The following is a 12853-nucleotide window of genomic DNA, read 5'->3' as shown; positions in this document are numbered from 1 at the left end:
GCAGCCTGTGAACACCACAGCTGCTTATGTAGACACTGAGGGTGATGAAGCTACTTTCATGCCACTTCTAAATCTAACCAGGGGGCATTAACAGGGCACTGGCAGGGAACTTTAAAGCAAAGATACAACTCGATGTAACGATACAAAACAATCTAGACTAGGCAGTCTCACTGTAGTGTGGGAGTCACTGCTATCCTCTAAACCCCTGAGAACAGAAAAGAGGAGGTGGATGTTTTCTCTTTTTTTTTTCTTCTTTTTCTTAAGTCAGCTGCAGGCTATTCAAAGACTTGACAAGAGATTAGCTTCAGTTGCCCGCGTAATATGGGAGTCAGCAGGAGAGCATTAGCACGTTACACGTTGATACATGTAGCTTTGTGGGACGGCGTCCTTTATCTCTCACGTGTAATCGAACAATAAGCACTGGAGGTAAATTAATTAGCCCAACTGCCGAGCTCTCAGAACTCGCTAATCTGCAGACTCTGGTAATTACATTAATTTCTCCCACTTTAGCAACTCGAGCAGGCGTTGCTACGTACATGTAGCGAGTTAGCGCTGATAAATTTAGAGAGAACGCAGATGGTTTAAAGTGGAGTGAGATGGCGCTCGCCCCCGCGGCTGCCTGCCTGATGCTCAAGGGTGCACGTGCACGCTTGCAGGCAGGTGCATCTGGCCTGGCGACCCATGACTCTACCCCGAGCTGTTTAGCTCACAAATACAGCAGCAGTCACGGCACCTTGACCTCACGTGAACATACTAGCGCAGCTAAATCCGGATGCGTGGCTGTGCACGTGGGTCAATGTGCTCCTGCGGTTTCTCCCCCAGGGAACAGGGTCCGAGACTCCCCGTGGACACGTGCCTTCCTTCTGAGCTTAACTTCCATTCTTTTACTCTTTTGCCCCACTTGTTAAGTTTAAACTGATGTTCCTTCGGTCAGAGATGTCATTAGCACAGAGGGACATATGGTGAGTACTTGGATTTGTGGGTTGAGAAGACTTTCACTATCCAGGACACTCTCACAGTGAAAATACACTGTGTGCACAATTATTAGGCAAGTTGTATTTCTGAGGATTCGTTTTATTATTGAACAACTACAGTGCTCTCGGTCAATGCAAAATGTCAATAAACCTCAAACATGAATATTTAAGAAAGTAAAAGTGAGGGTTTTAGCTTTCTTAGGAGAATGTGTGCATAATTATTAGGCAGCTATTAGTGTGCAGAATTATTATGCAACTAAATGAAAAATGGAAATTTTCACATCTCACTAAAGTAAGAAACAATAATCAAACAACTAAAAATTTACAAACAAACATTTCTCACATTTAAAATAAATAAATAAATGAATAAATAAAAAATACATCACTGACCAATATAGCCACCCTTATTTTCAATAAGTCATAAGTCTTCCATTCATGGAGTCTGTCAGTTTCTTAGTCCGTTGACGATCAACTTTTTGTGCAGCAGCAACCACAGCCTTCCAGACACTGTTCAGAGAGTTGAACTATTTTCCTTCACCATAAATCTCCGGTTTAAGAAGGGCCCACAAGTTCTCAATAAGGTTTAGGTCAGGGGAGGAAGGGGGCCATGTCATTATTTTTTCATCTTCAAGGCCTTTACTGGCTATCCATGCAGTGGAGTACTTCGATGCATGCGATGGAGCATTGTCCTGCATAAAAATCATGGTCTTCTTGAAAAATGCAGACTTTTTTCTGTACCACTGCTTGAAGAAAGTGTTTTCTAAAAACTGGCAGTAGGTTTGGGAGTTGAATTTGAGGTCATCTTCAACCCGAAAAGGTCCAAGTAGCTCATCGTTAATAATACCAGCCCATAGCAGTTCCTCACCTCCACCTTGCTGACGTCTGAGTTGAAGTGGAGCTCTGTGCCCGTTACTGATCCAGCCACGGTCCCGTCCATCAGGTGCGTCAAGAGTCGCTCTCGCCTCATCAGTCCATAAAACCTTTGAAAATCAGATCAGTCTTCAGATATTTCTTGGCCCATTCCTGACATTTCACCTTATGTGTGTTATTCAGTGGTGGTGGGGTTTCAGCCTTCCTTACCTTGGCAATGTCTCTGAGTACTGAACACCTTGTACTTCTGGGCGCTCCACGTAGGCTGCAGTTCTATGAGGACACCGGGCTCCTGCTCGCTTCACCTTCGATTGTTATGAATTCTTTGGCAGTTATTTGCGTATTTTTTTCTCAACACGTTTCTTGTGACCCTGTTGAGTATTTGTGACAAAACATTTAATGGTTCCAATATCTTAGCAATTTTAAGAGTGCTGCATCCCTCAAAGACTTTTTACAATTTTTGACTTTTCAGAGTCAGATAAATCTCTTTTTTGGCCCATTTTGCCTGAGGAAAAGAAGCTGCCTAATAATTCTGCACACCTTGATATAGGGTGTTGATCTCCTTAGGCCACACCCTCCTTCATTATACAAATACACATCACCTATACATCCAATACTACAGCATGCTATACACTGTGTGCACAATTATTAGGTAAGAGAGTATTTTGACCATATCATCATTTTTATGCAAGATGTCTTCACCTTGGTCACTTTCACAAATGCGGGGTACATCAGGAACTTCAAGAGGTCCTAATAATATCCATATCTTAGTAACCATTAGTAACTATTAGTAACCATTTCTCTGGAGTTTGTGAAGGTGGTTTATTGGAGTTGAAGGGCAAAGAGGTCAAATATTTTACCACACTGTGTTTCAAGCTAATTTAACATTCCTTCCAGTCAAGTGATTTTAATTTGCTTTCTTCTGAGTTCTGCCTTTGATTCATATCCCTGGAAAATTTCAAACCAATTAATTTGATGTTTATCAGATTAATCATCCTGCCTGAAATAGCTAAACGAGCTTGAAATCATTATGTTCATTGTGTGCCGAGTCACATGGATTTTAAGGACAATCAAGAGTATCCATGAAAATAAGTGTGGTGGCATTTAGCTCTTGGGTTCAGCTTTCCACAAGCATGTGGGGGCATGCCTGCTTTGTAAGTGTGCATTTAGTTTCTAACATTGTATGACTGATGTCAAACTTTTATGTGAATGGTACAGTGATCCTTCATTAACTGCAAAAGCGTACTTGATGTTGGCATAGTTTAAAAGTTAAATATATGCACACATAAATACATACACATTAAATGGAAACACCCACATTTCAGTATGACAAATCCACTTTGAATATTATTTTGAGAAGGTAATTGTGTAATTGGGTGCAACGGTGTAAGCGTTTGGATAGTGGAAAACAAGAGAGACAGTCAAGCCATTTACAAATCAAAACATTAGCAAAGAGTGAAACCTGACTCTTGTAATTACTGTGTTTGCCAGAGTAAACCAGAGGCAGTCCCCTGACAAGCAATCAGGCTGTTGGTGAGAAAATGTTAAAAGGAATTCAAATCATTTCACATCTGCTACATTTTCCCAATTTGTCATGGTCAGACAGAGCTGAGGGTCAGTGGACTCCATTATAGGTGGAGAGCTACTTCTGTGTCCACTTCTTGGAAACAAAATCATTACTGACACCTATCAGTAGCACACACCCTTAACACACACTCCTCTTCCACAGTATGTATCCGGGGCTCATCCTATCGACCTTATATTCGTATACTCATGGAGAAGGTCACGGGGGAAGTTACTGCATGCCTCCTTATTCCGCATGACTTTTGGAAGTACCAGCCACCACAGGTGGCTGTGTGAGTGTAATAAAATGTTTACAGTTACTGCATGAGTTGGGCATACATGTGATACCTCGCTCAGGTGAAGGACTGGCCAACCCAGCACTCTCGTGCTCTGCCTGATCGCCAATCTGGTGGTAAGTTTATGAGGCTGCACCCGCTTATCAGTGGAAAACCAAGGTCAACGATCTGCACATGGACTTATTTCCCCTTAGCGAAATAGCGAAACTTCCGGGAAGTTCTCTGTTCTTCACAGATGAGCAGAGTTCCACAGGAAGAAAATACAATCGAACTGATCCTCACCGAGCACCGAGCTGGTCACTCACCAGACCCCAAGCTGCACGTTTGAAGCACGTGTTCTGGTGGGATGTTCGCAGAAACAGAAACTTTGCTCAACCCACGAGCTGCTCGGCCTATCAGTGCTAACAGATGAACACAGAACTTAACATAAGACTGTGCATATGGGCTGTGCTAAATCTAGTACAGGATATTAAATTGTTGCGGTATTTTTGATATCAGAAGCTGTCTTTGGTTATTATAAACATTGATATCAGGCACATAGTTTATTAGATCAGCCGGGCAGACAAAGAAATGTCAGCGCGCCGCCTGATGGTGCATTTACATCAGTCCGGCGCGAGGACGTATGTGGATGGCTGCATGTGGGCATAAAAATGTGTTGCCTGCATCATTCAGTTGAAATATAAACTAGCAAGTGAGCAGAATATAGGCTAAAAAGGACAATAATGGCCAATAAAGACAAACTTTTGTAATAAAATTATATGTTAATACTTTTCAAAGCCCACCAGAGACACCAACCACTTCTGCAACATTTCTCCAGGCATTTTTGCGTTGATCTGAGTACCCATAATTCATCAGAGATGGATCAAAAAGAGAAGGAATCATAATAGTGCAGTCATAAGTTTTCCCTCTATACTCCAGCGGAACGTTTGAAAATGGAACGAATGCTTCAAACATTGCATTGCTAACACTTAACCCGCGCACATCAGCTAACACTTATCCCGCGCACATCAGCTAACACTTATCCCGCGCACATCAGCTAACACTTAACCCGCGCACATCAGCTAACACTTAACCCGCGCACATCAGCTAACACTTAACCCGCGCACATCAGCTAACACTTATCCCGCGCACATCAGCTAACACTTAACCCGCGCACATCAGCTAACACTTATCCCGCGCACATCAGCTAACGCTTATCCCGCGCACATCAGCTAACGCCTCATGCACACATCAGCTAACACTTATCCCGCACACATCAGCTATCTTCTGACTGGACAGATGTGCCAGATCACGCTCGGCGTGGCTGAGTCTGACGGAACCAACTGAATGGGATCCATCGCCAGAATGTAAATGCACCACCACAGTCTCTCTCGTTTTTCTTCCTGCATGTGATCATCTTTTACGCACATGCACGCGCGCACACGCCCAGACGCTCACACACACGCACACTCACACACGCACATAAGCACACACGCACTTACAAGGTCTCGTTACACCCTAAACTGAGTTTATACTGGTTTGCCATCTTTTGATTCAATTCTTTGTCTTCTCACTGTTGCATTTATTTATTATTCTGAACAGTAAATTAATTTTATTGGCCTTGCGGTCTGTCTTGTTATCTCTTGGATATTGATTGAAGGCAACAAACTATCATTGAATTCTTAACCATCAGGAGTTAGAATCTTTGTTATTATTTTCAATTAGACATTAGGATTTTTACATTTGTCTTAAAGAACTCATTTTGATATCAATTAAGATTACAATCATTTTAATATCAAAGTATTTTTTACAAGTCTAATTACTTAATAAGATTTATACCTAGCACCATCCCACTGTTGCTGTCTCTTTTATCTTCCGTGTGGTTTCTCATGCCTTTGATGACCACTCCTACACAATTGTTCCTGGAAAGGAAAAAACAAAACAAAAAGAAAGCAAGATCGCAGAAACTCTGACTTAATAAACACACACTTGACGCCGTGAGGTGACTGTGAGCCTCTCAGAGTTGTGTTCAGTGCAAGAAGAGCTGTGTGCTGTGGGCTTAACCGTAATCGCAGGGTAAACAGGGCTGGTGCCTGTATCCGCACTGTTGACTCTGGGCTGTTAACCCACAGGCTCTTTGGGGGTTTGGAGTGTGTGTGTGTGTGTGTGTGGTTGACACTTTAAGAGATCTCCGCTTGATTCTGACAGTGTAAATGTTGACACAGGTTCGAGCATCTGCCTCTTTAATGGTAGGGGGTTCTCGCCAGCCGGAGTTGAGGCTGAGGTGGATGGTAGGGCGAGGGTAGGGCGTGGTTTGGCCGGGGGGGGGGGGGGGGGGGGGGGGCACCTCGTGGCACATCATCTTTCACCGGCGGTGCATTCTTGGCTCCAGCTTCCGTATGTGCGCGGCCGTGCATCACTTTCATTGGAAGGGTGTTGCAGTGAGGGGGAGAGAGTGTGAGAAAAGATGGATAGAGAGAGAGAGAGAGAGAGGGAAAGAGAATAAAAGAGAGACCGTTCGAGATAGAGAGAGAAAGAGATAGAGAGAGAGAGCAGGCCTGGCAGAAGATAACTCACTGCTGATTCCAACACCGCTGCGTACTCCTCACAGCTGGGTGAAGCACGCCCCCGTCCCCGCCCTCCAGCACCAGACGACACTCTCTATTTGTGGTTGGGGGCAGCCGTGTGGAAAAACCCATCATCTGGGCCAGCGGATCTGGAAATAGAGTCCTCGGCAGGGTTGGCCTCGCCCCGGGGCCCTGCCGCCCTGGGTGCACACCGCACCCTGTCTGCCGGGGCAAGGAGCTCCAGCCGGAGGGTGGGGTCTCCGGCAGCTATTTCTGCCCCTGTAGCAAGGCTAGAGCAGTGACTGCACCTCTAAGCGGAGGGCCCTTCGGGACCCGAGCCACTCTAAACAAGCATGCCGTGATGATTCCAAGATGCCATGTTCCGACCTGGAAGATCTGAATTGCCTAACAATACGGTGTAGTAGGACCTCAGGGCTGGAATCAATAAGTCGTTGTGATACAGCGCATCACAGCCGATTACAGAAAACCAGAGCTTCTGACAACACTGTTGTTTGACAGATCCAGCAACAGAAGGATGGTGTGAGAGTCATTTAAAGCACAGCAATTCTTTTACATAGTCATTTCAATAATATCCAGTTATAAATGTAATGAAATTAAGTTTGTATGAGATTCTCACCAGCCAGAGAATTGCCCTGAACACACCCCCGCCTCCCAAACACACACTACAGAACTACGTCTCCTCCAAAACAAGCCACTTTATAAGCTAGTTTTCATAGGCATTGTTAGGTACATTAGCAGAAGAACACCCCCCACCCCCCAGGTCTCCATGCAGATGCCCTTACTCTGGTCTCTGTGTAGAAGAAGCCAGCTCCCAAAGACCCAAACGAGGACACAATCGTTTCCAACATCCGGAACATCAGCAAAGAACTGCACATGGCCGAGATGAGACTGAAACCTTAACCCCTGCTGCAGGACACCTTACCGAGTCTGCTCACGTATGGATGTTTACAAAGACAGGAACACAGTAAAGTAGACCCACCTTAATATTATTATTTTTTTTTTTTACTGTTCATTATTGGTATGCCTTGGGAACACCCTCTGACAACTAATGTCTTGAAATGGTCTTAAAAATGCACATTTGTATGTCCTCGGTAGTTGCAAATAGAAACTGCTCAAGGTGACATTGTTTGAACATGATATTAAAAGCTTGTCTTTCTGTTGATTGCTGGATGCTCAGAGAAGCGTTTATGAGATTTGTGTCAATCATTCCGACAGCATGATAATATGAGCTTGATGAAAAAGATTGCGGTCACGTTGTGTTCAAGTGCAGACTTTGTTACAGCTCGTAATTAGCGTCACAAGGACTCGAGCTGCTGAAATAATAGCAATTACCCAAACCAGCTATTCTGCCTTTCTTTTTGAAATATTTAAAACCACTCATGGGTATTTGTTTCAAAATTATAATATAATTTTCATTCTCAAATCTCTCTCTGAACTGATCAACTAAATCCTTCCAAATGTATAACCATACAGTCAGCCAGGCTATGTACAAGTATTTGTGTGTCTATGTATACGTGCATGCTTTAGTGTGTGTGTGTGTGTGTGTGTGTGTGTGTGTGTGTGTGTAACTGATATATATGATTGTACTTAACATCAGTGTCTTATGATAAACAACTTTGGATGAAACCTCTCACAATTTATATTTTTAAAAGGCCAAAATTACCCTGTAATATTAGATCTTAATATATAAATAAACTTTTAAGGAAATGAACTTTAGTTGAATATGGTTTAGTCTTCATCAGCAAAAGCTTGTTAATAAATTAGCTGTCAATCATGCGTTCTAAGCTGTCCTTCTACCTCTTACTCCAGGCAGCAGAACAGAAGGTCCATTCAGAAGCTCTTAAAGGTTTTATCGGGCCATAAACTACGGCACTATAAACATCCCAGTCACATCACAAGGGAAGCACACTTTAGTTATTCACATTTTAAACACTACACACTCCAGCACTGACTGCCTTGCTGTCTGTCCCCTAATAATAGAAAGTCTTTTGGCCAGAGTACTGTCATTGTTCTGGCCAAATGCATTATCAAATGCTCTTGCAGTGAACTGCCCACTTCCATCACTGTCAAAAAGTGGCAGGTATGAGGGCAATGATATGTGAGAGGAGAGGGGAGGAGAGGAGAGGGGAGGGGAAGAGAGGAGAGGGGAGGGGAGGGGAGGGGAGGAGAGGAGAAGAGAGGGGAGGAAAAGAGAAGATAGGGGAGGGGAGGAGAGGAGAGGGGAGGGGAGGAGAAGAGAGGGGAGGGGAGGAAAGAAGGAAGGACAGGAGAGTCCTTGGGAGCTGAGCCTCCCCTGCCTCAATCACATTCTCCTCTTGGAGGGGCCTGAATCAGGGAGGCTCATGGGTAATTACAATGGCTGTATCCACTATGCCGGTCCACTGCAGTTCTCCTATCACTGAGGGCTCCCCAAGTAGTTCTCAGTAGTGCTGTTCTCAGAGACAGAGAGGGAGAAGAGAGAAGACTAGATGTGAAGAGGGAGAGAGAGAGAGAGAGAGAGAGAAGATAAGATGAAAGAAGAGAGAGCGAGAGAGAGAGAGGGGAGTAAATGATGGCTAGATGAGAACAACAAAGACAGACAAAAAATAAGTGGAGAGCTAAATAGTGGCATACACACACACGGATGCACGGACGCACGCACGCACGCACACGCGCACACACACACACACACACACACACACACACACACACACACACACACACACACACACACACACACACGTACTTGCACCCATCAGAAGCAAAGGCAAATCTTATTGCCTGGGTTGGATGGGATATGCGCTCTCGGGTGATGCATAGAATTATATGAATATATGGATACTAACATCTACATCACTGTTCACAACTGGCAGCAATTCAAGTTACTATTATTAACATTCAGGCACTTGGTCCAATACGTGTTATCAGGACACTAGACAGGTCGTTTATATAGTTCATTTTTAGGACACCAGACAGGTCGTTTATATAGTTCATTAAATGCAGCCTTTCTTTAGATATTTTTTTTGTTTCTGAGAAGAGTGCGGCTGTTCTCGAAAGAGACACCAACAGAATTTCTGTTAACATTTCACGTGAAGCAGCACAGGGGGACTATTTTTATTTTACTAATTTCTGTATTAATGTCAAGGCCATTGCTGAGAGAGAGGAAAGTTCACACTAATGCACATATACTGTATGTGCCAACGCTTCCACAGGGGCTGCTCTAGCCAGCAAAGTGGGTGGATCTTAAACACGAAAACCATCAAAACCCAAACAAACAAACCAAAATCTTTTAATAATTCACTTGGCTTCAGTCTGAATACATCTATAAGTTTAAGGGTTGTATTTTTGGACAGAGATCGAGCCTAGTCTTGGATTGGTTTACACTGCCTTAGGACTTTTTCCACTGAAAATCTCTTTCATTTTTGGCCAAATACGGTCCCTATCTATCTATCTATCTATCTATCTATCTATCTATCTATCTATCTATCTATCTATCTATCTATCATGTATTTATAAGAGTATCTGTTGTTAAGCGCATATCTAGTATTTTTTAAACCGGTGAAATGTTGAAATTAAAAAGTCTGGAGCCCGTTTTTGGACTGTAGCAAAGTGTAGCAGAAACATCCCTGCAGTCTCGCGTATAGGGCACAATAATCAGAGCTAAGTCAGTGACAGACCTGGCACTCTGAAATGCCCAGCACCTATGCTATTGCAGGTGACGTAAGCAGACTTTAATCAGACGTGTCCTTACTGTTTACTTCAGTTGCAGGCCAGTGTTGTACACATTTTAGTATTAATGATGTTGTTAATGGATAGGAACTTTAAACAGCACATCCACGGTGAAGAATGTAAATACCAGAAGAGGAAATTCACTTGTGACGCTGTACAGTATCATCAGTGACGGGGAAACCGCACAAGCTCCGAGTTATCAACTGTGTTATGAAAGAAAAGTGTGGCCAAAAGCCAGCTGAGGGAGAGAAGAAGAGCTGACACCAAGAAGCTCTCCTTCAAGGCCCCAAATAGCCACTGCATCTGAAAAGCAATTATACAGGGAAAGTATTTTAGAGAAGAGGAAATGTGCTCAAGAACTTCACTTATTGAAGCACTGTGAAGGCAGTGAAGAGCGATTTCGAAATGTCAGCATCCTTGCAGAGTCCAGTGCATGAGTATATGCAGTTATAAAACAAATGGAGGGAAAACACACAGCGCTCTCTCTCTCTCTCTCTCACACACACACACACACACACACACACACACACACACACACACACACACACACGAAATTCAACTGTTTTTCCATCCAACCAGAACTGAATTTGGTGATCAGACTGCAAAGTTCCAGAATCCAGTTCGTCTGATTCCTACCGACAACGAGTACTGAGAAATGTGTTAATAATGGAGCGTCCTGTGGACTCTGTACAGCCCTTCACCTTTCTGTGGCTTCATTTCTTATAAAATGGGGGCTGTTACTGCTGTGCTTACCTGTCTTTCTGGTATGGCTAGAGTCAGAAACAACTGCTGCTCTCCTCTGAAGAGCACGCCTTGGCTGCAAGCAGTCCAATAAAAGGTCAAGGAGCCATATGGCAAAACTGATGTTATCTCAGGTCACAGTTAGGTATACCATGAACGTGTGCTCTCTGAACGCAGGAACTCACGTGAACGCTGAACCCACCCGGCACTGCGCTTGTAACAACTCTGTTACAAACTATGAGATCAACAGCAGCAAAATGAGAAACAGTGCGAGGAGGAAAAAACAACAACAAAGAAAGTGAGTGGCTCCAGACTCAAAAAGGGAAACCTCTGTGTGTGCCGCAGAATAAAGCATTTTGATCTTACACGCACGGTAGCGCGTGGGTCACACAGCGGCTAGGTGAATGGTTCAGCTTGTGCCGAGCACATACAGGATATTCGCTGCGAGAAGGGCGAATGCGAATCTCGGCCTAGCTGGCATGGAGCAGCGTATAAATCACAGCAGAGTGAGAGCATGAATTTGCTTTGATGCGAAACGTGCAGCCTGAGTCAGTCCATGACAGATGGCACTGCCAGGCCTCTCAACGTGGACACATAGTTTCTGTCACGCGGGTGGCTGACAGCAAATAAACTTGGGGGGGGGGGGGGTGATATGTACCGCGCACACGCACACTTGTAAATTTCAGTGAATTTGACACCACCCTCCTCTCACCAGCTGTTCCAGACAATTCCAGCAAATGGCATGTCACACCCCAGGGCACTCTCATGGCAATGCACACCGCTTGCTTTCTGCATCGCAACGTGTTATTTACAGGACACAGGTAAGGACTCTGTAAGTGGCAGACCTCGAGGGACGGCATTAACCTGACTTTTGGTCCATATCACCCACAAAAATCTGAGCCACAGAAGCTTTGAGATTAATTCACTTATTTATTACCGGCCCCGGCACGTCCTGCTAATAGACGCGGCAATCGCTTCACATTCCGACCAGCCTGGAACTCAAGATATAATGTCCTCATCAACCCACATCCGCTGCCAGCTAATGAGACACTCGTTTTCCGAGTCGCCCACCTGGTTTGACCTCAGTTTTTTTTTTTTGTAGGTTTAGAAAATCATGGCAGAAAAACAAGGCAAACATCTTCTACAGATCTAATGAAAAGCATGAGCTGGTAAAGGCATCATCTTCTGGATTTTGTAACTTCTCAAAGTTTTCATAGAACATCTCTGAATGTTTATATGATTATTAAAGTCTAATACATTTATTTGCAAGTGTACACTGAGGTATTCACACAGACACGCTACATATGTCATTATATAATATATATATATATATATATATATATATATATATATATATATATATATATATATATATATAACATATATATATATATATATATAAACAAACAATTCCCCATGCACCTTCTGCTGGGTGGTCTTTTTCCTTCAAACTCAGATCTTCTAAACTCAGATCTTCTACCAGAGGCCTAGAAGTTTGATGGTCCTGCATAGTATTGTAGACCTTGGTATTTCTCAAGCTTTTTGTGCTCCTTGTTCCTGACGTTGCTATCATTTGGGATTGCTACATCCATCACTATGGCCCTCTTCTGCTGTTTGTCCGTCAGTACTGTGTCCGGTTGGTTAGCCATTACCATTTTGTCAGCCGGAATCCAGAGCTCCCGCAGGATCTCAGCTTGGTATATGAGAGTGGAGAATATCTGCTTCTATCTTCTACCAGAGGTCTGGGAGTTTGAGGGTGCTGTGCAATATTTCTGCTGTTTTAAGGAACGTGTCATATACAGCGTTCATCTACGGCTCATCCAGTTTGGACTTGAGGGAGTACTGGCAGAAAAGAACGATGGAAACAAAGTAAGGAATATGAAAAGCTGGAGAAATGCCAGGGACAGAAAGAAGTAGTGTGGAAAAAAAATGTGGAAATCTAAATGAAAACTGTCGCAGTGGTGATTGGTGCATTCAGTGCTGTTAGCTCTAAACTGGGGGAGTGGCTGCAACACATCCCTGCAATGACACCAGTCTCAGTCCAGAGATCCCAGGAATGGTGAAAGTCCATAAGCCACTAATATAAATCCCTCTCACCCTACCAGTTAGTGGTCAAATCTTTCCTTTCAAGCTC

The 12853-nt window shown here is 43.7% G+C and overlaps 1 long non-coding RNA gene across 1 annotated transcript in view; it reads right to left on the bottom strand.

Annotated features, from left to right (window-relative positions):
• Positions 1 to 1077: 1077 nt before the first annotated feature.
• LOC113577453 (uncharacterized) overlaps positions 1078 to 12853 on the bottom strand; it is a 13746-nt gene continuing 1970 nt past the window's right edge. The window contains exons 2-6 of the long non-coding RNA XR_003410631.3: positions 6260 to 8734; positions 5522 to 5604; positions 2055 to 2215; positions 1840 to 1954; positions 1078 to 1663 (exon numbers count right to left, since the gene is read on the bottom strand). This is a non-coding gene — a long non-coding RNA (uncharacterized LOC113577453). The remainder of the gene's footprint in view (positions 1664 to 1839; positions 1955 to 2054; positions 2216 to 5521; positions 5605 to 6259; positions 8735 to 12853) is intronic.

This window comes from Electrophorus electricus, unplaced genomic scaffold, assembly GCF_041902795.1.
Source record: "Electrophorus electricus isolate QZ-2024a unplaced genomic scaffold, ASM4190279v1 Scaffold63, whole genome shotgun sequence".
Classification (NCBI taxonomy): Eukaryota; Metazoa; Chordata; class Actinopteri; order Gymnotiformes; family Gymnotidae; genus Electrophorus; species Electrophorus electricus.
This window is presented reverse-complemented; position numbering and strand designations above follow the sequence as displayed.